The 24,705-nt window shown below is 36.6% G+C and overlaps 1 pseudogene; it reads left to right on the top strand.

Moving 5' to 3' along the window:
- Positions 1-2,392: 2,392 nt before the first annotated feature.
- On the top strand, positions 2,393-24,182 carry LOC133306586 (V-type proton ATPase subunit a2-like; annotated as a pseudogene).
- The last annotated feature ends 523 nt before the right edge of the window (positions 24,183-24,705 follow it).

Below are 24,705 nucleotides of genomic sequence, written 5' to 3'. Positions count from 1 at the left end.
GTACGGTTATGATTTAGTGACCGAAGATAAAATTATCTCAAACAGCTTGAGAAATGATAAACCCATATATATATATATATATATATATATATATATATATATTACTTATTATCATTTTAATTTTATTATCCTTACTCCCCGCTTTTTAACCTTTAATAGACTATCAATTGATGCAAATTTTCTCTTTCTTTATAGGTAAAGAGAAAGTTAGGACTTGGGTTCAAAAAAAATTAACTTCTCATGTTGGAGGAGAAGTGTATTTTCCATATATATATATATATGTGTGTGTGTGTGAGGTAGGATCTTTTGACACCAGTGTCAAATTTGAAATTTGACATTTTATCTGATAGTCGTTGGATAAAAAAAGATCAATGGTGTCACATGCTTACAGATTAGAGTCGTTGATCTTTTTTGATCCAACGGCTCTCAGATGAGGTGTCAAATTTCAAATTTGACACTAGTGTCAAAGGATCCTATCTCTATCTCTCCCTATATATATGGGAGACTGTTGTAGTGATAAATAATTGGTATAATTAGTTGAGAAAAATAAGGAAGAGATAAATAAAATAAAATAAATTATTATATTTGAGATTGTTGATTTAAATATAATCAACAGTTATAAAAAAAATAGTAAAGGTATGAAGTTTAAATAGGTAGGCAATATAATCATGTATATATATATATATATATATATATATATATATATATATATATATATACACATATGAAAAACATTTTCTCATGTTGCATGAGAATTCAACTCTCATGTTGTGACCCTTCGATTTGCGTGCAAAACTTTTCTTTTCTTCTTCTTTTTTTAATAAATGTGGAGTCCACCACTAATTGAGTCACAACATGATAATTGAATTCTCATGCAACATGAGAAAATCAAACCCATATATATATATAGGAGTTATCATTTCTCAAGTTGTTGGACGTCTAGCTAAGAATCATAACCATACAAAAAAAAATATTAAATGTGGGGAATAAATGAGAATCAACGATCAGGATTACTAGTTAGATGTCTAACAACTTGAGAAATATTTTTGCCATATATATATAGGGTTTCAATTTTCTCATGCTATAAAAACATCTTGTGTGAGGGGATATAGCTCAGTTGGTAGAGCTCCGCTCTTGCAATTGGATCGTTGCAATTGCGGGTTGGATGTCTAATTGTCCAGGCAGTAATGATAGATCTTATACCTGAACCGATGACTCACTTTTTCTAAGTAATAGGAAAGAGGACCGAAACATGCCACTGAAAGAATCTATCGAGACAGAGATGAGCTCTCAAGAACGTAGAGGAGCTAGGTAGGATAGACAGTTGGTCATGGATTGTACATGGACGGTAGTTGTAGTCGGTGGTCTCCTAGGATTTCCTCATCCAAGATCCTGGGAAAAAAGATCAAACCAGCCTTTGCAAACAGCTTGATACACTATCTTCCTTCAACCCTTTGAGCGAAATACAGAAAAGCAAAAGGAAAAAAGAATCCATGGACCACAAGACCACTCCATAGAATCCTGTTCAAAAAGCCAAATGCATAAGCTATTCGCTCTCGGACTGGACAATAAGGGTCATTAGAAGGACAATGACATATTCGACCGCATTAGGGGTTTTCGTTTGCCTCATTCGCAAAACCCAGTTAGCCCACAAATTTCTGGTGGGAAAATCAAGTCTCGTTCCCGCCATATTATCCTCGCTTATCAGTCTGCATTAAAACCATGGCTTCCGATTCTTCTCCGACGAATCTCTCCTTCTAAGTTCTTCACATCATTTTCATTTCATTTGGAATTTGGTCAAAAATCTCTTTTCTCAGGTCCTTCATTTCCTTTTTCATATAAGCGTTGAAGATGTGATTGTTAATGTGGTTCATCTTGTTCCCTCGAGCACATTGTGGACATCATCCTGCTTGTCCTTTGATTTTGTAAGTAATTGAACATGTCTTTTAATTAAGCTGATCAAGTAATTAAATATTAAAAATATAAGTTTTAACTAAACATCTGATCATACGTTAACTTATTTGTAAACTTTGATTGACTGATAGCAATTAGCAAGGGCTCTTCGAATGTTAAATGAATTTAGCTTTATTATCTTGAAATATTTTTTCATACTTAATTAAAATATATCTTTACTTACCCAGTGGGAGAAGAGTAATGAATTTGACTGTTTGCGCCATGGATTTAGGACAAAAAAAAACATTTTAAATTTTATTGAATGAGATAAAAATGAAAAAAGAAAACGCTACATAATTATAAATAATAAATTTAACAACAATTATATTATTTACGAGCATGAGTATTATACAGAATTGGTTTTTAAGAAATATAAATAAAGATTCTTTTTATAATTCGTCTACTTTTTTTAGCGTAGAAATTATTTAGAGTAAGGAGAGGAGATAGTAGTCTCAGTCGATAAACTAAAAAAAAATAAAAATATTGGACATGTTAGAGATTAATTTAAAAAAAAAAAAATGCATGAAAATGGTGCTGTAGCTTCATGTAATATAAAATGGGACATGGAAGGATTTAGACTTTAGAGAGAAGGTGAAGGAAGGTGTAGTGAGGCAGTGGTTGACTTGAGAGTAGTGCGCCGTGGTTGCTGTTCGCCGATGGATTTGTTCCGTTCGGAGCCGATTCAATTGGTTCAGCTAATTATCCCCGTCGAATCCGCTCACCGCTCCGTCTCTTACCTCGGCGACCTTGGCCTCCTTCAATTCAATGATGTCACCATTACTCCATTTCTCACTCTTCCCTTTCCCTTTTCTTTTGTTTCTTCACCATCATTTCCATTTACTCATGCCTACACTAACTATTAATTAGTTAATTGAAGATTCTCACGAGCATTTTTAATCTCTGCTATGTGTGTTAATTGAATGGTGGAAATACTCTCCAGATATGATAGAATTTTAACATAATATTGTTTTAATTTTTCTTTTCTTTAAACATTAGTTTATGTGCCGATTTAATCAGTTAACAAAAGGAGTGTGTTAAAATGATTATGCCAGTAACAAATTATGCAGTCAACGCAAGCCTCTTTCCTATTCTAGATTGAAGTATGATGATGACGACGTGCTATTTTGGAAGGTTTCTAAAAATATAACGTGTTTCTGCCCTATGTTATTTTCAGCTCAATGCAGATAAGAGCCCTTTTCAACGAACTTATGCGACTCAGGTGCCTTTTTTTTTTTTGTTTAATGCTATCGTGAGCCACTACTACTTGTGTTTGCTTGTGGAACGTGGACATGGTGCTCTGCTTGTATTAGATATTCATGAAAAAAGAATGAGAACTAAAGGATTTTGCGATGGCAATAATAGCTTTGAGTGATAATAATTATGTCCTATCAGTTAACTGACCCAAGTCAACCATATGCCGATACTTCTTCGTGTTCTTGTTCTTGCAATACTTTTATATCAAAGTGAATTTACCGATTAATCACGAAATGCTATGGTTCAATTTAATTGTAGTCGTGATGCAAAGGATTCTCTGTATAGGAGGGAAGATGGTGTTTGGGGGTGAGGTGGGGCAAGAGAGACCCTGGATGGAAGAGTGAATTGTGCACAATTTTATATTTTATCATTGGAATTTATCATCTCTTTCATATCACTTAAATTTAGAATTTAGCTCTTTCATGCATATTTTGATAATATACTTTACTGGTTCAAATGAAGTTAAAAAGATGTGGCGAGATGGCTCGTAAATTGCGATATTTCAAGGAGCAAATGTTGAAGGCTGGTGTCTCACCACTAAGTTCCACAACTCAACCTGATCTAAACATTGATGACCTTGAGGTACGTTGATATGTTTGTTAATATTGTTTTCAACGTTTGTAAATTTTATTGTATACGGTAACCTTGGGTGTATCTTTTTTGTTGGTGTTTCAAGGCTGCTGTTGATGTCCTATTTTTTAGGAGTTAATTAGTTGTTTTTTAAATTGATTAGTCTTTTGTTTAGGAGTTTGTTTACTGCATTTTACTGTTATTGCTTTGTTAGTTTGTTGCTGATTTTGTGGACCAACAAAATCAGCTGGTTAGTAGCAACTGCATGAGCTCAGTTTTGTATTTAAAACAAGTTCATTAGTCAGGATAAAAAATAAGCTGTTGCACAATATTGTTTCTGATGTTTGTTTTTCTCATAAAAGATCAACATTGGTATCAAGAGCCTTCTTGATCTTAAGGGGCTGTGAGTGACTTGAGAAATTAATGGAGGGAGGATCGAGTGGTTTTTCAGCAATGGCTCCACCAATATTCGATGGAGAAAATTATCAAGCATGGGCAGTGAGAATGCAAGCCTATCTAGAGGGTTGCGATTTTTGGGAAGCTGTAGAACAAGATTATGAAGTTGCTCCCCTTCCTGATAATCCAACCATCAATCAGATCAAGTTTCATAAGGAGAGGATAACAAGAAAAGCAAAGGCAAAGTTTTGTTTATATGCTGCTGTCTCACCTGCCATTTTCAGCAGAATTATGGCTTGTGAATCAGCTCAAGCTATTTGGGACTTCCTCAAAGATGAGTATAAAGGAGATGAGAGGATTAGAAGCATGAAGGGGCTGAATCTAATCACACAATTTGAGAGATTGCAGATGAAGAAGTCTGAAACAATTAAGGAGTATTCTGATAAGTTGGTAAATATTGCAAATCAAGCAAGAGCTTTAGGCACTGACCTCTCTGATAATAGGCTAGTGCAAAAGGTTCTTGTCTCCTTGCCCGAAAGGTTTGAAGCAACCATTGCATCTTTGGAGAATACCAAGGATTTGTCTCAAATCAAGTTGGCAGAATTGCTAAGTGCTCTGCAAGCACAAGAGCAGAGAAGGTTAATGAGGCTTGAAGGAAGTACAGAAGGAGCTTTGCAGGCTAAAGAACAGCATAATGTAAGATGGAAGAAAGGAGATGACAGTAGTGGTTCAGAAGCTGCTGCAGGAGAGAACAATGCAATCAACTCTAAGAACAATTGGGGCGGGCATTCCTCATGTAAGCATTGTGGAAAGCAGAATCACCCACACTTCAGATGTTGGAAGAGGCCAGATGTGAAGTGCAGAAAGTGTCATAGGCTTGGACACATTGAAAGGTTCTGCAAAGAAAAAGGAGATCAGCAGCAAGGTGAGGCACATGTTGCAGACCAGCATGAGGCAGATCAATTATTTGCTGCCTCTTGTTTCTCCTCTAGTGCTCCATGTGATAGTTGGCTTGTTGATAGTGGTTGCACAAATCACATGACAAGTGATGAAAAGCTATTTAGAGACCTTGACAAGTCATTGCAGTCAAGAGTGAGAATTGGAAATGGAGAGTATCTAGAAGTGAAAGGTAAAGGGACTGTAGCAATAGAGAGCTATGCTGGAACTAAGCTGGTTTCTGGTGTGATGTACGTGCCTGATATTGATCAGAATTTGCTGAGTGTGGGGCAGTTGGTAGAAAAGGGATTTTAAGTGATATTTGAAGAAGGGAAGTGTTTGATCTTTGACTCAAAAGGTCAGGAGCTGTTCAGAATAAAGATGCAACATAAGAGTTTTTCTCTAAATCCCCTTGAGAAGGAGCAAGCGGCATTCAAGTGTCAGACTAGTGATTCAGAAATATGGCACAAAAGGTTGGGGCATTTTCATTACAAAGGCTTACTATTCATGCAGAAGAATGAAATGGCAACTGGGTTACCAATCCTGGAGGAGCAGATCACAAGGTGCAAAGCTTGTTTTTTGGGCAAACAGACAAGACTTCCTTTCAAAGAATCCACCTGCAGAGCTACAAAGAAGCTACAACTAATTCATACAGATCTTTGTCCAAGTGAACTGCATATGGTAGCTGCAAAAAGGGTGTTAAGGTACTTGAAAGGTACTCTTTCATATGGAATCAAATTCTGCAGAATTCAGAAGTTTAAGTTGCAAGGGTATTCTGACAGTGACTGGGCTGGATCAGTGGATGATATGAAAAGTATTTCGGGTTATTGTTTTACATTTGGGTCAGCTTGTTTTTCTTGGTGTTCAAAGAAGCAGGAAATAGTGGCCCAATCAACTGCAGAAGCTGAGTTCATTGCAGCTACTGCAGCTGTAAACCAAGCATTATGGTTGAAGAAGCTGATGGATGACCTGCATTTGGAGCAAAAAGAAGGCATAGAAGTATTTGTGGATAATCAAGCTGCTCTAGCTATTTCACAGAATCCAGTATTTCATGGAAGAACAAAGCATTTTAAGATCAAGTATTATTTTTTGAGAGAAGTGCAGAAGTGAAGCTAATGTACTGCAGTTCAGAAAACCAAATTGCAGATATATTCACCAAGTCATTTCATGTTAGTCGATTTGAATTTCTCAGGGAGAAGCTAGGAGTGTGCATCACTTGATCCAGGAGGAGAATGTTGGTGTTTCAAGGCTGCTGTTGATGTCCTATTTTTTAGGAGTTAATTAGTTGTTTTTTAAATTGATTAGTCTTTTGTTTAGGAGTTTGTTTACTGCATTTTACTGTTATTGCTTTGTTAGTTTGTTGCTGATTTTGTGGACCAACAAAATCAGCTGGTTAGTAGCAACTGCATGAGCTCAGTTTTGTATTTAAAACAAGTTCATTAGTCAGAATAAAAAATAAGCTGTTGCACAATATTGTTTCTGATGTTTGTTTTTCTCATAAAAGATCAACATTTTTAATAGGTAAAGCTTACAGAACTTGAGTCAGAGTTAACTGAGATGAATGCAAACAGTGAAAAGTTGCAACGCTCATACAATGAACTACTGGAGTATAAGCTTGTTCTGCAAAAGGTGCAGTCCATTTTCTGCTGAAGCCACAAACTATGTCTTTCAATCAACTATCTGCTGCTTTAATGATTTAGTATAGTTTCCATTTTTAGCAACATGTAATGGTTGTTATTTACTTTCAAGAAATACAGTTAAAGAAAATAACTAAAGAAACAGAGTGAAATTATGTCTTTTCCTTAATTATACTGGAAAAATGAAAATAGACAATGTTTATGGGTATCTCTAATCAATGTTAAACTATAATATATGAAGCCTTTACTTTTACCTACTAAATTGTCTGTTGTGAACTTATTTTTTGTTAGGAGTCTTGTTAGTCAGTAATCTTATTTGATAGCATTTGGAGTCTTTTACTTGTTGTACTACACTAGTGACCTAGTTGGTGTTTGTGGTTTGTATCTATACGTCATCATATTGTAAGAATATTAATCAGTCATATTTTATCTTTTCTCTCCTTATCCACCCGACCTTGTAATTTCAACATTTTCTCTGCCCTTTGAAATCCTATTCCACAGTCAATTTATTCGCATATGTTTGTTTTGGGTTTCTTGACTTATTATATTTGAAAACCGTGTTCATTTGATTTTGTATAGATAACGTTAGCTTCAGTAATTGTTCATAAGGGTTCATCTCACAAATATAGCTGTTTTTTACGGCCGGCTCGTTACACTGACGCCAACCCTCCTCCTTTATCCTGGCTTGGGACAGGCCATGCATGCAAGCACAATTAGTTTGGGATAAAAGTGTTGTTGATGTTGATGTTGAACGTTAGCTTCATTAATTGTTGCATGCTCAAGTAGGATGTGCTTGATTGAAGTGAAAATGGAGTTGACAATGTGCCAATGGCATGTATTTCTGCTAGCTAAAGAGAAACATATTATAATTTCATGTGTTCTACTTCTACCTAACTGCTATTTGATATGTTGATTGAGGCACTGTCAAAGCTGTCTTAAATTTTCAAACATTCTCAATACTTCTCTGATTGCTAATGTTATTAAATATATTTTACTGATCATTTTGCTCTCTATATGCTGATGTCGAATAACTTATAGTTTCTCTTTGATTGTTAGTTTATAGGATTGGCATTTTAGTAGTGTACTGTAAATATTTATGCACGACATGCCAATCAATGAATAACTAGTCATCATTTTCAGGCTGGTGAATTTTTCCACTCAGCTCAAAGCCATGCCTTGGAGCATCGGAGAGAACATGAATCACTCCATCTGAGTGGTGAATCTGTGGAAACACCCTTATTACAGGACCAAGTAAATTTCATGCCTACTCATATCTAACATTTTACTCTTGTTATATTGACAATAACCTTTTTTCTAATGAAACAATTCCTGCTGTTTTTTTTGTTGTAAAGGAATGTTCCACTGATTCATCGAAGCAAGTTAAGTTGGGGTTTTTAGCAGGTCTTGTTACCAGGGAAAAGTCAATGGCATTTGAGAGAATTTTATTTCGTGCTACTAGAGGCAATGTGTTTTTGAGGCAGATCATTGTTGAGGATCTTGTCACAGATCCTGTTTCTGGAGAACAGGTGCTTACCCATATTTCCCTCATATGCATTCTATCCATGAAATAATTAGTTGCAAGCTAGTTTAATGTTCATGTATTGTCACTTCTATTATAGCTTATATTCAAATAATTAGTCTGGATGCAACCAACGGGTGTTTTTCTTCTAAGTTTTGTATACCTAATGGGTTGCTAGTATGTTGTCTTGGTTTGTACCAAATATTTTGTTGTTTTAGTCAAACTAATTAGGTTACTCATGGAAACTGGACACTTTTTTTTTTCATAAATTTTTTTTTGTAGTGTCTTGGTTTAGTGCCCTGAGAGTTAACCTTACTTGGTTGATTGGTTCATTGGTTGATGTTTCTTTTAAATGATATATCTGTTCCCTAACCTATCACAGCTTACCTTGGCCTTCTAAACGAAGAAATGTATTAGAAGTGTTCTCTATTAATAACTTTCTTTTGAAATATGTATAATAAAGCAAATTCTTTAGTTGTATTTTTTCTTAATTTTTATAAATTAATTTGGCTATTCTGTTAATACTTATTTGTTGGCATTGATAAATTGAAAATTGAGATGATTATTATATTTTCTAATCTCCTATTTTTATTTGAAGGCTAGCTATATCAATCGTTGTGTTATGTTCCCACCTGTACTTATGAATCTTTGATCACTATTATTATTAAGCATAAAGTAGTAAATAAGGTCGTGCGTTTTAGGTTGAGTTTTTCTTTTTTTTGCCTGCTGCAATACATTTTTCTGGTTTACATTTTATGGTGACTTATGAATGTCATGCTGCAGGTTGAGAAAAATGTGTTTGTGGTCTTCTATGCTGGTGAAAAAGCAAAAGCCAAGATTCTGAGAATATGTGAGACATTTGGTGCTAATCGTTACCCTTTCACTGAGGAACTAGGAAAACAAGTTCAAATGATATCAGAGGTTTGCTTTATGCTTCTTACTTGTCCTAAGGATAAGCTTCTGTTTTTTTTCTAACCACCTCCCCCCAGTTTTTTTTTTAAACAATAATATTATTATTTTGGTCAAGCTCCTGTTGTACTCCTTTAAAGCAGTAAATATGGAAGAAAACTGTGATCTTAGGTCAACTATGAACAAGCCATCTTTGCATTTTAATTGTGGAAGATATGACATAGTTGTAAAGAACCAATTCAACCCAAAAGCTTAAGTTGTTGGGTGAGGCTATATTAATGGTTTTATATATCTCTTACACGCCCCCTCATACGAGAGCTCATTCGGCTTGAAGGGTGGGTGATGCATCAGGTCCAGCCTACCTGTGCTAAAAAGCTCCACAAGACTTAATTAATTATTAATTAAATAGGAGCGGTGAGGAACGAACCCGTGACAACCTGGCTCTGATACCATGACTACACTCATGGATCCTAATATCAAATTATTGCCCGGATAGGGGGAGTCATTATCTGATCCTGGACGTTATCGGAGGTTGATTGGGAAGCTTAATTATTTCACTGTAACTAGGCCGAACATCTCTTTTACTGTTAGTGTGGCTAGTCAGTTCCTTGACTCCTCTTGTGATTCTCGTTGGGATGTTGCTGTGAAGAACCTCCGGTACATCAAAAGAGCACCAGGGGAAGGCTTATTATTTTCAAATTAGGGACATACATAGATTTGTGGTTATTCATATGCTGATTGGGCAGGATCACCCTTGGATAGACGCTCTACTTCAGGTTATTGTATCATCTTTGGAGAGTACGAAACAAACTGTTGTCGCCCGATCCAGTGCAGAGGCTGAGTATCGTGCAATGGGAGCTGCCACGTGTTTCCTATATGCAGAAGCATCAATAGGGTAAGACAACATATCCAAGTACGCCTGCATCAAAGATCGACTTTTACGAACATATGTCTCCATCTGAATGTCAGATGATTTGCACAAATCCATGAATTGAGAAATGATAGAATAGAGCTGCTGAATATCATTAGTGTAGAGGTGTTTAGCTTCCTCCCACACTTCATAGCTGGTCTGAAAATAATGGAAAATGTCCAAAACGATTGGATCAATAGACTGCCAAAGAATACTCAGAAGTTGGTTGTCAATCCTTTCCCAATCAGATTTTTCTTCCTTTAAGTAGCAGCAGATTTAATTGTCAGATGTCGCCCATGCCCCTATCCAAAGAACCAGACACGAACAGAGGGGCCCAATTCTTATAGTTAATAGAACCCTTCAGTTTGGAGGAGGTAATGGGCCCAACATTAGTGAAGATGATACCCGAAGAACTTTTGGCAGGAAGAGGAGGAGAATTGACCTCTGAGTGAACAAGAGATGATTTTGCCGTTATGAATGCAATAAAAACTTGTAGATCAAAGCAAATGGAATCAAACGATAGCCAAACAAGACGAAACACGCGCCAAACAAGAGACCCACGAAGAACCAATAGCAGATTTGGAAGGAGGAGACAAAAACAAGTAGTTCTGTCTTGAAACGACCCAAAAAGGATGCCAAAACAGTGTTTTCGGCGATGAACAGTAACACCAGTGAACAGTGTAATCGTGAACAGTGACGCCCGTGAACAAAGGTTCTGACAATTGCAAGCCAGAGGGACGCACGGTTTAGGGTTTTTAGCGGAAGCGAAAGTTCCCAAAACAGTAGAGCTTTGGTACCATGTAAAGAACCAATTCAACCCAAAAGCTTAAGCTGTTGGGTGAGATTACATTAATGATTTTATATATCTCTAACTGTAGTATTGAAATGATGTCAGAGTTAGGTGGTCATGCAGGTTTTTTCTATGGTTTGAAAATCATACCCTTTTAGCAGTACTTAATAACCTTTATTGTGGCCTCAAAGTGGACAAGAGAAGATTGGCTCAATTTCAAAGTTTTCTGAGATGTCTTCCATAACCATAAGGCATTGAGTGAGTACTTGTAAAATTACCATTAGGCAGTAAAGAATTATTTCCTTGGAGATGTCTTCCATAAACATGTTTGCTTGCTTGCATTTGAAGTTTTATGAGGCATGCTGCTACCTGCATTTGATAACTATGATTTGAACTTTACTAACTTTATCACTTTATAATCAAAACTATGGAAAAAGTGTGCTTGTACTGTTGTGTACTGTTCAACGTTTTATTGATCCTGTTTCCAACCCAGAAATGGGTTCTGAGTTTACAGAGAGAGATTAGAAAAACAAAAAAGGGAAAGGGAGAATAACACGTTGGTAGTGTTTATTGAATTACAAAGAACCTAAAGAGAGAATTCTCCTTCCATGAGTTTCCCCTTTTTCAACAGAGTCTTTGCTCAATTTTCCAATCTAAATTCCCTAATTCTTCCCTTCTTCCTTGCTATTTAAGCTAATCCCTGTTCCTAACTAGTAACTACCATTCCGGTTAATAGATTGTAACTGTAACTATCTAAACAGACATCCAATTGTCTAACTAACTCTGAACCTGTTCCCATTTATTTTTTAGGGGTCCTATCAGATATTTACTTGAGCTATTTTTCTGTTCTCAGGCATAGGCATGTTATTTTGAATGTGCAGATTGTCAGAACAGTTTTCATGGTGGACTGGTCTCTGACTTTAATTTTAATGATATTCTGACACATGAAAGAAATTATAGAAGGGTGAAACTAATGAATATATTTGCTTGCAGATATGATAAACAACTCATGATGAAACCCTAACTTGCGAGGGTAGGGGTGAGGAAATCATTCTACGTAGTTTTTGCAAAGTTTTTTCTTAGATTCGAACCCATGACCCTTCGGTCACAAAATCGGATAATCATTGAAAAGGGATGCCTTTTTTTGTATACTTTTAAAATATAAAGAAGTCTCTACATATAGGAGAGACGTGCAAAACATTGGGGATGAATAATTTAGGAAAAAAATCCATAAAAGTCAGGAAGCTAGTAAACGGTTGCTCTAAACTAATGATCCGACCTAATAATTAGAGAATATTAATGAGCTGGCCTACTAACTAAAGAATATTTATAATAAGTAGAAAAAAATTTAATTAAGATATCATTCTGATTCATGCAAACAACAATAATCTTTTAATTTATGCTTCACAACGATGTTGATCTAGCTAAGTTGTTGTTTTCTTGTATGTTTTATTTTTAGGAAGCCTCATCATTTTTCCATCTGTGCTAACTATTAGGTAAGTTACTAGTTTTTCAGCTGTATGTCCAAGTAATTCTATCAAATTTACCTGCAGGTTTCAGAAAGACTTTTAGAATTGAAAACCGCAATAGATGCTGGACTGCTTCACGAAGACAACTTGCTTCAGGTTATTGGGGTTCAATTTGAGCAATGGAATCTTTTGGTATGTCAAATATTATGCTCAGTTATGTTTTTTGTTATGTACGTAATGAACATTGTAAGGAACCATTTCAACCCAAAACCTTAAGGTGTTGGGTGAGGATCTTTCTAATGATTTATATTATTCTCTAACAAACATGAACATGTATGCCTGATTGTTTGCCTTTTTATCATGTTTTTAATTTAGATTAAGTTTTGGTTCCCTATTCTAGAAATTATTTATGATTTAGTTTAAATATTTTTATCCTGTTGGCACTGACTTCTTTTTACAATATTTATTTCAATTCATGTAGGTGAGGAAGGAGAAATCCATTTACCATACTCTGAACATGCCTAGCCTTGATGTGACCAAAAAATGTCTCGTGGCCGAGGGTTGAAGTCCAATTTTTGCAACAAAGATGGTATTTATTGTTCTTGCAAAATATATATATATATATATATATATATATATATATATATATATAGGTATTTCTTTTTATTGAGCCAGAGCTAATAATTTCCTTTAAGATAAAATGATTACTGTATGATTGATTCTGTGGAACAACCTCAATTTTTCAGATCCAAGATGCATTGCAGCGGGCAGCATTTGACTCTAACTCCCAAGTCAGCGCCATTTTCCAAGTTTTGCACAGTAGGAAGATACCACCTACCTATTTTCGCACAAACAAATTTACCTCTCCATTTCAAGAAATTATTGATTCATATGGGTGAGCAAAATGCTGATTTCTTTTCCCGTTTGTTTCATTTCTTTTCTTTTTGTTGGGTAGGTGGAGGGAAGGTATACTTAAAAAATAATAATTGCAGAATAATTGCAACATACATTTGTTTGCAAGCTCGCATAAATTTTTCGCTTTAAGAATTTAATATACCATTGGAGTTTTGCATACCATGGACAAACAAATTTGTCCTTGCACAATATGGCAATAAAGTACAAGGTTCAAATAAATGACTGAAGCAAACTGAAAATTAGATTAGCAGCCCACAAAGTAATACTTCGAATTGACAGAGATATCATGCTCTGCACAAAAATGAATTCTGGAAAATCTAAAATTTTTACAGTCCGGACCAGATTTGATACCTGTATTGAAATTCATAGATTTATTGTGTAGAAATGTGAATTTTAAAGTAGACAGCATTAGCATCCAAACAATTCAAAATCAAAAGCTAAAATTCAATAAACTTTTTTTTATTCTAATTTGTAATTATATTGATCAAAACCATACAGTTGAACATAAAAGATACTAAGAGAGACTGCCGTACCTCATGGTTTACCTTTATCGTAATATTGAGCCAGATGGGGCAATTGTCTTAAATAGTTTATGAACTTAATTACTTATTTGTGCTTTTTTTTAATGAACGATTGTACTTATACATGAATTTTGTACTATTATTTCAGGGTTGCTAGGTATCAGGAGGCAAACCCTACTGTATATACCATAATTACCTTTCCATTTCTTTTTGCGGTCATGTTTGGTGATTGGGGACATGGAATATGTTTACTCCTGGCGGGTCTTATTTTCATAGTCAGGGAAAAGAAACTTTCTAGCCAGGTAAGCTTAGATTGCTACAAAAAATTGTTCTGGAAAAAACAAGAGTAGAAAAGGCAAAAGATATGTTATTATAAGGGGAGAAATTAAGTAGATTTTCTCCACCCTTTTAGGAAATGTCTGACTACCTGTCTGATGCTGTGTATGGTGATTGGTGAGTCTATATGAAGAAACATATTTGTAACTTGGTGATAATTAATGTTGACTTTTTGGCAAGATTAGAATTTGTTACGATCCTATTACAAGGTATAGGACTTGGAGGCCTACATCAGAAACATAAAGTTTTGTTGTGGGGTTTATATGGACTTTGGACTTTCCTACTCTACGAGCTAGTTTTTGGGGTGAGGCTCTCCCAAGGTTTGTATCAATTGGTATCAGAGCCTTCTATTATGTTTTCCAGTTGCAATCGAGCGGCGTAGATGGTGACGTTGACATTTCAGTGTTCACCAAGGGCTAGTAAAAAACTAGCACAAAGCCAGACCACATGAGACTTGGAGAGCCACATCGAAAACATAAAATTCTAGTGTGAGGTTTATATGGACTTTGGGCTCTCCTACCTTATGAGCTAGCTTTTGGGATGAGGCTCCCCAAGGTTCATATTAGAATCCTTATAGATTAATGAAAACATTTGGCAACCTGGTGCAGGTTAATATTGTATTTATTAACTCTTCTTTCTGCAGTTACTGAGAACTCTTCTATAGCAAATAATTAGTTTTCGAGTACAACTTTCAAGTGTTGTATAGTGCTGCTTGCTGATTGAGAAAATGTTTGGGTTATTTTTCCTTTTAAGATCATGCATCAAGATTCAATAGTGATAAAATCATTCCAATTAGTGGTTATTGCAAGAAACCATAACTTGTTTTTTTACCTCTCCCTCCCTATTGAAGGCAGGTTTCATCCCAGATCCTTGGGCTCCCTGCAAAGGACTTCAGCAACTTAGATAGTTGATACCGTTGACCATAATTTTATTTTTGTTATTAACTAGATGATGAAAAATCTTTAAAATTTTGTTGATCGATTGTGAAAGCCTTTCAGATTCATATTACTCTTTATTGTCAATTTCTGTTTAGTGGTATATGTTACTTTAGTTCATCTTGCATAATTAATTATATTTTGAAGAGGAGTTTTTGTTACATATTGTTGTAAATAATATTGATTTAGTTATTATTTAGTTTTTATTTAGTCATTTATTGTTGTATTGGGCCAAGCCCTTTGTTGTATTGGGCCAAGGCCTTTAGGTTAAAAGTAGGTCAAATATTCTCTATAAATAGAGAACCCCTTGTACACATTATTTACAATTCCAAAATATATCAGAATACCCTTTTTCAAGTTGGTATCAGAGCTCTCGATCTTGAGGGCTCTGCTTCCGCGCCTACGAAACCTTTTTTTGTTTTCCATCTCTCGCTGCCATCAGCCGCCACCGGAAAAATTTTCCGGGGACCTCTTGGACCGAGAGATCACTGCTTCTCTTTGTTTTTCTCTCATCTTCCTCAATAACAAGACCCCAAACTGAACCGTTCAACGTCACCTCCAAACAGAAAGCGTTTTTCACTAACTAAGAACACTGTTCATCACGATTGACCTTCTTTCTGGCGGCCATTCAACTCCGATCAGCCCCAGATAGGTTCGCAACCCTTGGACGACCTTCGCCTGAAAAGCCCAGCCCGATCGGACGTCAGACGCGCCTCCACGCGCCGCTTCTTTCCCTGCGCGTGAATCCCACGCGCCGCCTGCTTCACCGGCGCGTGACAGCGCGTGACGATTGCTATTGGCTGCGGACCGGTGCAGTCTTGATCGACTCTCCAAGCTCGTTCTGGATCTGTGCTCACCTCTTTGATCGGACCTCGTTTGGTAATTTTTTCGTGATTTTTTGGCTTCTTGGTACTATTCCTTGAGTTGTTTTGCAGTATGGCCGCTTCCGACGGTGATTCAACTCTAAACTTATCTGAAAAAAATTCTACCTCATCTGTGGTGACCCCTCTTGGTCACAATGATCTTCCAAGTCTACATCAGAGTTATCGATTTGACGGATCAAATTATTTGTCATGGTCTCAGTTCATTCGTACTACCATCAAGAGTCGCAATAAGATTGCTCATCTTGATGGCCTTGCTCCTGCTGCCACGGATCCCGATTTTGCTGTTTGGGATAATGAGGATTCTCTTATCATGACTTGGTTGTGGAATTCGATGACTCCTGAAGTGGGTCGTCATTGTATGTTCTTGTCTTCTGCTATGGAGATTTGGGAAACTGTCCGCTCCACTTATTCCTTGAAACAGGATATGGTTGCGCGCTATGAATTGCGCAATAAAATATTCGCTACAAAACAAGATTCTTTATCCGTGACTGAGTACTATGGCACCTTGAAGGAGTCATGGACTGAACTTGATCAATTTCAGAGTTTGAAGATGAAATGTACTGCAGATGCTACTGCTTTAGCCAAGGAGGTGGAAAATGAGCGTATTTTTGATTTTCTTGCTGGTTTGAATTCCGAGTATGATCCTATTCGGGTTCAGATACTTGGCAAAGAAACTTTTCCATCCCTTTCTGCTGTTTTCAATACTGTTCGGGGAGAGGAGAATCGTCGGGGTGTTATGATGAACCCTGATAAATCTGTCATGTTATCATCAAAAGATGGTGCTGCTTCTAAACCCACTGATGGGTCTGCTATGATTTCAAAAAAGGATGGTTCTACTTACAGGAGTTCCTTTCCAAAATATTCTGATGGAGCATCTTCTAGACCTAAGAAAGATGATCGCTGGTGTTCTTATTGTAAAAGAACAGGTCATATCAAGGATCTATGCTATCGCCTCCATGGAAAACAAACTGTCTTAGAAAAGATGGCAAGGATGCGTGGTCAAGCGCATTTTACTTCTTCTGATATAGCTCCTACACCTAATGAGACCCAACCTGCATTTCGTCCAGATGAGTTGGAACGACTTCGAACCATACTTGATTCTCTGAGTAAGCCATCTAGTACTAGTGATTTGGCTATGACTGGTATGAGCTCCAAAATTTCTTCTTTTCTTACTTCATGTATTGATTTTAAACATTCTTGGGTTGTTGATTCTGGTGCTACTGATCATATGGCTTGTTGTGCTGACCCCTTTGTTTCTTATAACCCTACCATTGGCACTCATACGATAGCCGTAGCTGATGGCTCCCATACATCAGTTGCGGGTTCTGGTAACATAAAATTACAGCCTTCCTTACATCTCAAAGATGCTCTTCATGTCCCTAAACTTTCTACTAATCTTCTTTCTATTCATAAAATCACAAAAGATTTAAATTGCACTGTAACCTTCTTTCCTACTCACTGTGTTTTTCAGGATCTCGCCACAGGGAAGACGATTGGGGGTGCTAAAGAGCAAGGTGGGCTGTATTATCTGGTGTCACAATCTCCTGCAACTTATGTTAAGGATCACATCTTACTGTCACATGGCCAGTCAACTGTTGATTCTCTGATTTGGCTTCATCATAAGCGCTTGGGACATCCTTCATTTAGTTTACTCAAGTCTTTATTTCCGTCTTTATTTTTGTCTAAGTCTGTTGAGTCTTATCATTGTGATGTTTGTGAGTTTGCTAAGTATCATCGTGTGTCTTTCCCTTCTAGTATTACTAAAAGTGTTGAACCTTTTGATCTTATTCATTCTGATGTTTGGGGTCCTTCTAAGGTCCCTCATTCTTCTGGAAATAAATGGTTTGTTTCTTTTATTGATGATTGCACTCGTGTAACTTGGGTTTACTTAATGCATGAAAAGTCTGAGGTACCAAAACTGTTCTTTCAATTTTATAAAATGATTGAGACTCAATTTTGTAAAAAAATCAAAAGACTAAGGACAGATAATGGTACTGAATATGTCAATCACTCTTTTTCCCAATTTATACAAAATCAAGGTATGATTCATGAACTTACATGTGTAGACACCCCTCAACAAAATGGGGTTGCTGAAAGGAAAAATGGTCACCTTCTTGAAGTTGCTCGTGCCTTATTGTTTCAAACACATGTACCCAAATGCTATTGGGGAGATGCCATTCTTACTGCAGCATTCTTGATCAATCGTCTACCCACTCGGGTTCTCGATCATGTAAGTCCTATTCACTCCATGACTTCTTTTTTTCCTTCTATTCCAACTTTGCAAAGTCTTCCTCCTCGAGTGTTTGGGCGTGTTGTCTTTGTTCATATTCATAAACAGCATCGCAGTAAGTTGGATCCTAGGGCTCTTAAATGTGTCTTCCTTGGATATGCTCCTGATAAGAAGGGCTACAAGTGTTATCACCCTGGAAGTCGGAAATTTTTTGTTTCTATGGATGTTACATTTCAGGAATCTGAGTCTTTTTTCCAAGGTCCTCATCTTCAGGGGGAGAATGATTCACCAAAAGACTCGTCACCTTCCTTCTTTGACACTTCAGTGTCTACTCCTTCACCTGTGTCAGTGTCTCTTCCTCTTGTTCCTGTTCCTAATGTGTCTATGTCTGATCCTCCTATGACTGATACATCAAGTACACAAGAGATACGGAAGATTGTAACTAGGGATGGCAAAAATGAGCCAACCCGACACAAAACGAGCCGGGTTGGGTTGGCAAAAATGAGCTGCCAGCTCGATTTAGCCCGACCTGAGCCAACCCGAGCTCAAACGAGCCAGCTCACGGGTTACTCTTTTTTTCTTTCTTTCTTTTTTTTTTAATAAAATACAATGGACTTTACTAATGGATTCTCCACTGATGGACTTTACTATATTGGTCGCTTTTGCAGGTCCTTTTTTTTCATGATTGACTTTTGATTCTAGATGCTTATCGTTGAAATATATAATGGATTTCTTTTATTTTTTATTTTTTGGCTTTACATACGTTTTATGGTTATCGTGAGTTAGAGTAATTCAGAAAATCATGATAAATGACTCCTGTGATTCGTGGAGTGGTTTGTGTTTCATTTAATGTTTTTGGATTTTGTAAACTACTCTACTTGTAGTTGGACTGCAAAATACAATAATTTTATACAGGAGAACAAACCACAAAAATTAAATTTTTTTAGCCAACCCGCGAGCCAATATTTTGAGCTAACCAACCCGCGAGCCAACCCACTAGCATCATTTCGAGCTAACTCGCGAGCTTTTTTTGAGCCAACCCGTGAGCTTTTTTACGAGCCAACCCGCGAGCTGATTATCGAGCCAACCCTAACCCGGCTCGGGTCGAGCCGGGTTGGGTTTTCTGGCGATTTTTTTTTTTTCGAGCCAACCCGACCCGACCCATTTTTTTCGGGCTGAATGCGGGTTGGGCCGGGTCGAGCCGGGTTGGCCCGTTTTGCCAACCCTAATTGTAACACCTAAATTGGTATATCAAAGAAGGAAACAGCCCACATTGCCTCAACAGCAACCTCAATCGTCTGAACCACTGGTAAGTCCTGAATCTCATATTTCTGATCATGATACTTCTGATGACTTACCCATTACTACTGCTTCTGATGATTTACCCATTGCTTTAAGAAAAGGAAAAAGATCTTGTTCCAAGAAATCTTGTTCTTCCTGTCCCTCTTGTACTCAATACCCTATCTCTCATTTTGTTTCCTCTGCTAATCTTTCTGTGCAGCACAAAAGCTTTGTTTCAGCACTAGATTCTACTTCAATCCCAAAATCAGTACATGAAGCTTTGAAAGATGGGAATTGGGCTCAAGCCATGCAAGAGGAGATGAATGCGTTGGAGAAAAATAAAACATGGGAGATTATTGATAGACCTAACGGAAAGAAAACAGTAGGATGCATATGGGTTTATGCCCTAAAATATAATTCTGATGGCACTCTTGAGAGATACAAGGCTCGATTAATCGCCAAAGGTTACACTCAAACCTATGGCATTGATTATGAAGAAACCTTTGCTCCAGTTGCAAAGATGAATACAGTGAGAATCTTGTTGTCCCTTGCTGCCCATTACAATTGGGATATAAATCAATTTGATGTGAAAAATGTTTTCCTCAATGGTGAGTTAGAAGAAGAAGTCTACATGGAAATCTCGTCTGGTTTTGATTCTGTGAAGGGGGAAAATAAAGTTTGTCGATTAAAAAAGGCCTTGTATGGATTGAAGCAGTCACCTCGTGCTTGGTTTGGGAGGTTTACTAAGGTTATGATGACCTTAGGATATAGAAGTCAAGGAGATCACACTCTTTTCTTCAAGCACTCCCAAAACGGGAAGCTTACTGTGCTCCTTGTATATGTTGATGATATTATTATCACATGTGATGATTTTGTGGAGAGACAGATTCTGCAGACACGGCTTGCCTTTGAGTTCGAAGTCAAAGACCTTGGGAAACTGAGATATTTCCTAGGGATAGAAGTAGCTCATTCAAGCAAAGGAATTTTTATCAGCCAAAGGAAATATGTTCTTGATCTTCTCAAAGAAGCAGGAAAGCTCGGGTGTAAACCCTCTAATACTCCTATTGAGCAGAATCACAAGATGGGCTATGAAGAAGAGAGTCCTCCAGTTGATAAAGGACAATATCAACGGCTAGTTGGGAAATTGATATATCTGGCTCATACTAGACCAGACCTAGCTTATGCTGTTAGTGTTGTCAGACAGTTTATGCACGATCCAAAGGAAAAACACATGCAGGCAGTAGAGAGAATTCTTCAGTATCTTAAAGGTACTCCTGGTAAAGGATTGTTATTCCGACGTGATGGCAATCTATCTTTAGAAGTCTACACAGATGCTGATTATGCTGGATCCATGACTGACCGTCGTTCTACCACTGGTTATTGCATGTTTCTTTGCGGTAACTTGGTGACATGGAGAAGTAAGAAACAAGATGTGGTTGCCAGATCAAGTGCAGAAGCTGAATTTCGAGCTATGGCTCAAGGCATTTGTGAGTTACTGTGGCTGAAAATTGTACTTGATGATCTCAAAATAAAATGTGAGGGACCTATGAAGCTGCTATGTGATAATAAGTCCGCTATTTGTATAGCTCATAATCCAGTTCAACATGATCGGACTAAACATATTGAGGTCGACCGCCATTTCATCAAAGAGAAACTTGATAGCGGGTTGATTACCACTCCATACATTCCCACTGGGCGTCAATTAGCTGATCTATTAACAAAAGGGCTTCCTTCAGACAGATTTCAAGAACTTACTAGCAAGCTGGGAATAATAAATATCTATTCCTCAGCTTGAGGAGGAGTGTTGTAAATAATATTGATTTAGTTATTATTTAGTTTTTATTTAGTCATTTATTGTTGTATTGGGCCAAGCCCTTTGTTGTATTGGGCCAAGGCCTTTAGGTTAAAAGTAGGTCAAATATTCTCTATAAATAGAGAACCCCTTGTACACATTATTTACAATTCTAAAATATATCAAAATATCTTTTTTCAAGTCACATGTATTATTTAAATTTCCAGTCTTTTAACATGGAAATTTGGGTAAAAAACAGAAACTTGGAGACATCACAGAGATGACTTTTGGAGGTCGTTATGTTATTATGTTGATGGCACTCTTCTCAATATTCACTGGTCTGATCTATAATGAGTTCTTTTCTGTTCCTTTTGAACTCTTTGGTCCTTCAGCATATGCCTGTCGTGACCTTTCTTGCAGGTAGATCAAATCCCTTGATTCATAACATAAAATATTACGCTCTATATTTTTAGAAAATTTAGTTACCATCTTTCCTCTTCTTCTTTCTTTTCTTTTCTTTTCTTTTTTTTCTAACCCTCTTTTTGATGCAGGGATGCTGCTACAGTTGGCCTGATAAAAGTGCACCGCACATATCCATTTGGAGTGGACCCTGTATGGCATGGTACACGAAGCGAATTACCATTTCTAAACTCATTGAAAATGAAAATGTCAATTCTTCTTGGGATTGCCCAAATGAACCTTGGAATTATAATGAGCTATTGCAATGCCAAATTCTTTGTGAATGGCTTAAATATATGGTAGGTTTGTATTATCTACTGTATTACATGTCTGAGCACTTGAAAGCTTATCTGGATTCTGGAGTTTTCTATGCCCACTGTTGTATGTATTTGAATAGTCATTTATTTTGCGAAAATCCAACACGGGCCTTTCTTTTTGGTACACAGACATAGTTCTTTTTTTTAGCAGGGAAGGAGTTGAAATAAAATCATATACGTATTCACGTCCACAATCACATCACTGAATTTCTGTTGATGACTATGAACTTGCTAATTTCAAAATTTTCATAACTTGATTTTGTTGTTTCAATCTTTCACTCTCCAGGTTTCAATTTATTCCCCAGATGATATTTCTCAACAATCTATTTGGCTATCTATCTGTTCTCATTATTGTGAAGTGGTGCACTGGTTCTAAGGCCGATTTGTACCATGTAATGATCTATATGTTCCTGAGCCCTACAGATGATTTGGGTGAAAACCAACTCTTTGTTGGTCAGAAAATTCTTCAGGTTTGATTACTTCCAATTTAATTCCCCCTTGTTTTTCTGGCATATTTAACATGAATATCAGTGACAGTCTGACATGCTTTGTTGTGTTCCTACCAGCTTGTGCTTTTACTTCTGGCCATTGTCTCTGTACCCTGGATGCTGATCCCAAAACCTTTTATTTTGAAGAAGCAACATGAAGATGTATGCTTTCTTTTGAACTTCACTCAAGTACATGCAACTTCTATCTTTGTTCTGGTTCTGATACTTATGTTACTTCAGAGGCACCGGGGTGAATCATATATACCACTTCAAAGCACAGAGGAGAGCTTGCAAGTGGAGTCAAACCATGATTCCCATGGTCACGAGGAATTTGAGTTCAGTGAAGTCTTTGTGCATCAACTTATTCACACCATAGAATTCGTACTTGGAGCAGTCTCCAATACAGCTTCTTACCTTCGTCTATGGGCTCTTAGGTATATCTATATAGACTCTGAATCTTCTCACGAACACACAACCGAACACAAAATATTACAAAACAGTGGCTTAAAAAAAAGTTTTTTAGCTGCCTATGGCAGGTAAGTGAGGCATTCTTATATTTCAATAGTAAAGTTGATCCCACCACAGATACAATGTCGGAACTTCACATCATGCAGTTAATTTACCAATTCATCTGTAGATCTGTTATAATGTATGTGCATATAAATTATGACGATGCATCTACTAATTTTTCCTTTTTTTTCTAATCCAGTCTTGCTCATTCAGAGTTATCAAGTGTATTCTACGAGAAGGTTCTCATAATGGCATGGGGGTATGTTAAGTTTTTGAATTGCTGTTAAATTTTCTCACGCGCAATTCATGATGTAGAGTATAGGAGTGATGAGCATTCAATACGTGATTGAACCAGGAGAAATTATTCTGGACACGGGTATTACAAGATATCTATAAAATTGAAACTAATTGCTTAAAGTTAAACCCAATTTGACTTTTATAATTTGAGTTTTTCCACCTATTTTTAACTTTTAAAAACGAGTAGGTTTCTATTTATGAGAGGTTGACCGAATTATCTCATCAGACTCCGTGGTTCTTGTTGCTCGTTCATTCTCCACAATCGTTTTTTCTTTTGGTTCCCTGAAATTCAACCTAGTTGTTTGACTTTACAACTCGTGGGGAATGACTGGTAATTGCTCTCCCTGGTGTCACAGGTACAACAATGTGATTATCCTGGTTGTGGGTTTCATTATCTTCGTTTTTGCTACCGTTGGCGTGTTACTTGTTATGGAAACTTTAAGTGCCTTCTTGCATGCTTTACGACTTCACTGGGTAGAGTACCAAAGCAAGTTCTATGAGGGTGATGGTTACAAGTTCTACCCTTTCTCATTTTCACTGCTAGATGATGAAGATGACTGATGCTTTAGAAACCGTGGGGTTTCATAGCTTTAAACCTGGGTAGTGATTCTTTCACTTTGGTGTTGCAAATCCGTTATATGCGGCAATATATATGGTGGATTCCTGGGGCCTTTTCATCCAACACCATTTTGTATCTTGTTTGTATATATGCCATTGGGGGAATAATTATATTCCTATTACGGGAGTTTAGTATGGGCAAAGCCCGCGTAGTCTAATACTCACTGTTATAAAAACGGATTCGATTTAGATATTAGACCAATCATGTATTTGATCCGATATAAAATCGGTTGAATTGGGTTCAATCGTATTAAATTGGCACCGAATTTTTTAAAAAATCGCTTTTGTAGAATTTTGTACAAAATGTTTGAAAAATATATTATGTGGATTATAACTTACAACATTTATCACTTAACTAACTTTAATTATTAGTTAAGATGTTTTTGATTTTATATTTTATTATATATATTTAATTTATATGGTTGAATCAATGATTCATTAATTGAATCAATAATTTATTGGCTCAATATTTCGACCTGACTAATGATTGGTTTGAGTTTGAGTTTGATAATATTGTCAATAATTATAAGTAATTATCTCCCTTTTTTCTTAGTATTTTCTAAGCTTTATATTATTATCGTAAGTTGCATGATATTGAAGATGATTTCCTCGTATTCAAGAATTAAGGGTATATTTGGCGGGCCATCAATTTGAGCTTTAGGGCATTAGCTTGTCTCTTTTTCTTTTTCTTTTTGTGAATAATGTTTTGTTTTATTTGAATGATGAACTTCTATCTAATTTTTGGCATATAAATGAAGGGTAAAGGATTTTTTTTTCAG

Source organism: Gastrolobium bilobum, unplaced genomic scaffold (assembly GCF_033153095.1).
Source record: "Gastrolobium bilobum isolate Gb01-03AN ecotype WA unplaced genomic scaffold, APGP_CSIRO_Gbil_v1 utg27758, whole genome shotgun sequence".
Taxonomy (NCBI): domain Eukaryota; kingdom Viridiplantae; phylum Streptophyta; class Magnoliopsida; order Fabales; family Fabaceae; genus Gastrolobium; species Gastrolobium bilobum.
Note: the sequence above shows the minus strand (reverse complement) of the source record. Positions and strands in the feature narration are given on the sequence as shown.